Raw genomic sequence first — 3,796 nt, 5'->3', positions numbered from 1 at the left:
AACTGATTTTCGATATATTAAGGGTTTTAAAAAATGATTTCTCACGAATATTGATTTAAACCATTTTTTTCAAAACTTAGTGGTTTAAACCATTAATGTTTCAGAAATTATTGATTTAAACCATTGATCTTTGAAAAATTATTTGTATAAACCATTGATCTTTAAAAAGATTAGGAGTTTTGTTAACTGATTTGTTATATATTACGTTTTGAACCCAATGAATTCTCAAATATTATTGCATCAAACCATTTATTTCTCAAACTCTAGGGGTTTTCTAGACTTTATGGGAACAATAACTGAAAAAACTGAAGGAGAAAGTCACAATGAGAGGGGTACCAACCTCTTTTGTGTCGGTGACGGGGAGAGAGAGGACCGGCGAGAGAGGTAGAGAGTGTGCCGGAGAAGACCGCCGGAGAGAGAGAGAGAGAGAGGTGGGTGTATACTGTAAAGTGGTTTGGGGTTCTTAAATTTCAAAATAGAACAACTGAAGGTAATCATAGCCTGTAATTTGATTTGATAGGGGGAGAGAGAGAGAGAGGGAGAGGGAGAGAGAAAAACGTACGGTAAGGGTATTCTCATCAAAATAACTCTACATTAGTCATTTAGAACTTTTCCCCTCTTGACAGGTCATTGTCATATCAAAGCCCTTTTTTTTGGTATTTTCTCTTTTTCTTTAATGGCAGGCTTCACATTCAAACATGAATATGGTGGTTTGCATTAATCGTATTAAAAGGGCTTCAATGTATATATCTCATTAGTTCTATTTTTGGAAAAGGACAGCCCTAAATATCTCACAAACTCTAAGAAGAGGTCATGTCACGTCACGCTCATGTGGCCACGAGGCAAACTGGTCCGTTACTGTAATCTCACTATAGATACTCTTTCTATACTCTTTCTCCTTTGTGTTTTCCTTCTAATAGGAGCAAAATCCATCTCTACTGAAGCAAAATGAAGGTGAGAAGAGGAGAACTTTGCGTGAAGAAGTAACGAAGGAGACAAAAGAACATTTCATTTTGATCATCCAAGAGCAGTGGTAAAATCATCCAAACTCTTCTATATATTTCGCGCTATCAAAATGCTTTTTAATAGACCTAGTGGTCGGAAACTGACATTTCTTTCTTATTTCCAGCAGCCGAAATTTTCTCGGTACGTCCAACAGATTTAAATCCTATTAATTCTTTCATAAATCTATTCAGATCCTAATCTTCGCCTATTTACAGGTTTGTCTCTTGCCTCTTAAATTTACTCAAAAATTACAAACCAGAGACAAAAGAAAAAAAAAGGAAAAGAAGAAAAGATTGGTTGAATCAATGGAAATATCAAACGATCTCAAACTCCAGTAACAAAAAAAAAATACAGAAAGGAAAAGGGTTACCATTCGAATCAAATTTATTCGGATCTTTGGAAGTGTGTTATATATTTTTTAATGTTTGTTTGATGACATTTTTTTTTTCATTCAATAATATTCTTCACCATTGTCTTCCTATCAATATTTTGATGTTGGTGTCATTAGAGGTGAGAATTTTTAATTCAATTTATTTGATGTCCACATATCACTAACTGAAATTTTTTTTTTTTCACTTGACATTGCAAAATACAATTTTAAAACACTTTTGTAGAAATTAAGCGTCTGTATTAATGCTGGCCCCATATTTTTGCATTTTTTCTTTCTTTTCTATGTACAGACAATGGGAAAAGAAAAAAAATCCGAATTTCAAATGTCCCCCATCCGGCCATCCCAGTTATAATTTCATCACAAATCTCTCTTGCTAGTTAATCAATCTATACAAAATCCTATGAACTGCAACCTAATTTATTCAAAATTTGTAATTCTAGCACAATAGGGTTTCTTCTATTTGTTTTGTGGGTTCCTCATTGGAGCTGCAATTGCACAACATTGAACATTACTCTTTTGCCACTCCCTTTTTTAAGTTATTCTTGTAGCACTAATTTGAAGTTTTTTCAGCTACTTCAAGTAAAATACTTCTGGAATTTATCACATTCCTCTCCTTGCCTGCAATTGCACCGCATTTGCTGATCTTTTGACAAAATTAGTTCATACAATGCCAAATACGTCACTGATCTGGACCCTATATTTTAGCATTTTCTTTTCTTTATTTTTTTATAGGCAAAGGGAAAAAGAAAAAATTTCAAATATTCCCCATGTGAAACAACCAATTATTCCAAAAGCTTAATCGGTTGAAGGTATTTTTAAGTATAAGATATTAAATAACGCCATCTCCAACAGCTTAAGCTTTTAGAGTAATTGGTTGTTTGACATGGTATCAGAGGGTTCATATTTCCTTGATATTAAAATCCATATTTAATGGCGAACCCAAAAGAGTGGCCACATGTGCCATGTGTAGGCCAACCCTAAAAAGAGGGGCCACACGTGAGGGGGAGTGTTAAAGTATAAAAGATTGAATAACACCCGTCAAAACACCGATTACTTAATTAACACTCCCCCTCATGTGTCTCCCCTCTTCTTTTGGGTTGGCAGTACACGTAGATCTTTAGGAGCCGTTTGGAAACGTGGATTTTAGAATCTTAGATTTCTTCAAAATTGTAGATGGGAGACAAGAGAAGAAAGAGACTAGCCGTTGTTTTCTGATTTCCTGCCCTTCTTTCCGACAGTAAGAGAGCAGGCGATCCTCCCATGTTTCCAGGATTTAGAAATCTCGGGATAAGGGAGAGATTTCTAAAACATGGATTTCTTACTTATAATCCTAGAAACACTGTCAGGACAGCATACAACAGCTTGATCATGAACCCTCTTTGACACTGTTTTCAAACTAAAACCTGGATTCTAAAATCCGCATATCCGAACGGCCCCTTAATATCTTATAAACAACCAATTACCCCAAAAGCTAAGCTGTTAGAGATGTGTTATTTGTTCATTTTTACTTTAACACCCCATCCCATATGTAATTGCATGACATATCTCACTTGCTAGTTAATCAATCTAGATAAAAATAATACAAGCTACTTTTCATTGTACTGTAACATTTTTTTTTTATCTTCCTTGTTACAGCTTCAATTGCATTATACATCTCTCTTTCAAGCTATTTGATCTGAAAAACCCCCACAAAACCCCCATCTATTTGAAAGAATTATGTCTGACACAACTCAGATGGCATCTTCCTACACCCCTTGTGCGGCATGCAAGTTCCTCCGACGCAAATGCTTGCCTGATTGCATTTTCACACCCTATTTCCCTTCCGACCAGCCTGCAGAGAAATTCGCCAAGATCCACCAGGTCTATGCAGTGAACAATGTTGCCAAGCTCCTCAGCAACCTCCTCCCCCACCAGCGCGAAGACGCAGTGAATTCCTTAGTTTACGAGGCTGAAATACGCCTTCGGGACCCTGTCTTTGGTAGTGTTGGTGTAATATCACGTTTGCAGTACCAATTGAGCCAGCTCCAGATGGAGCTCAACAGCATGAAATTTCAACTCTCTAAATACCAAAACACCAACATCACTCCAATGGACGCCAAACTTGGGTGGGATAACACCAATGATGAAGGAATGATGGCGATGAACACCTCAACAAACATTGGGTTAATGGGTCAGTTCCTAGAACATGAGGGTGACAGCCATCGGGGCATCGGGCCCTCTTAAGACTATCCACAAATATATGGTATGCTAAGTTTAGCTTCATCACATGTGTATTTTCTTAGTTCTGCTCTTCTTTCTTGTGCTTCAGGAAATTTATATATCTTAGATAATTCTGGAAAATTAGATCCAGGTAGCTAGCATGAAATGTCATGATATAGAGACTGATAAACATGAAATATT

At 36.5% G+C, this 3,796-nt stretch overlaps 1 long non-coding RNA gene across 1 annotated transcript; it reads left to right on the top strand.

The window, feature by feature from the left end:
* The first annotated feature begins 904 nt into the window (after window positions 1-904).
* On the top strand, window positions 905-3,269 carry LOC143858677 (uncharacterized). Its single transcript, XR_013238997.1, has 3 exons — window positions 905-1,033; window positions 1,130-1,146; window positions 3,032-3,269. It is a non-coding gene; the product is annotated as an uncharacterized LOC143858677 (long non-coding RNA).
* The last annotated feature ends 527 nt before the right edge of the window (window positions 3,270-3,796 follow it).

The sequence above is a fragment of the Tasmannia lanceolata genome, unplaced genomic scaffold (genome assembly GCF_043159265.1).
Source record: "Tasmannia lanceolata isolate RefF3 unplaced genomic scaffold, GAP_Taslan_0.1 ptg000026l, whole genome shotgun sequence".
NCBI classification, from domain to species: domain Eukaryota; kingdom Viridiplantae; phylum Streptophyta; class Magnoliopsida; order Canellales; family Winteraceae; genus Tasmannia; species Tasmannia lanceolata.
The sequence above is the reverse complement of the archived record's forward strand: the minus strand, read 5'-3'. Positions and strand labels throughout refer to the sequence as shown.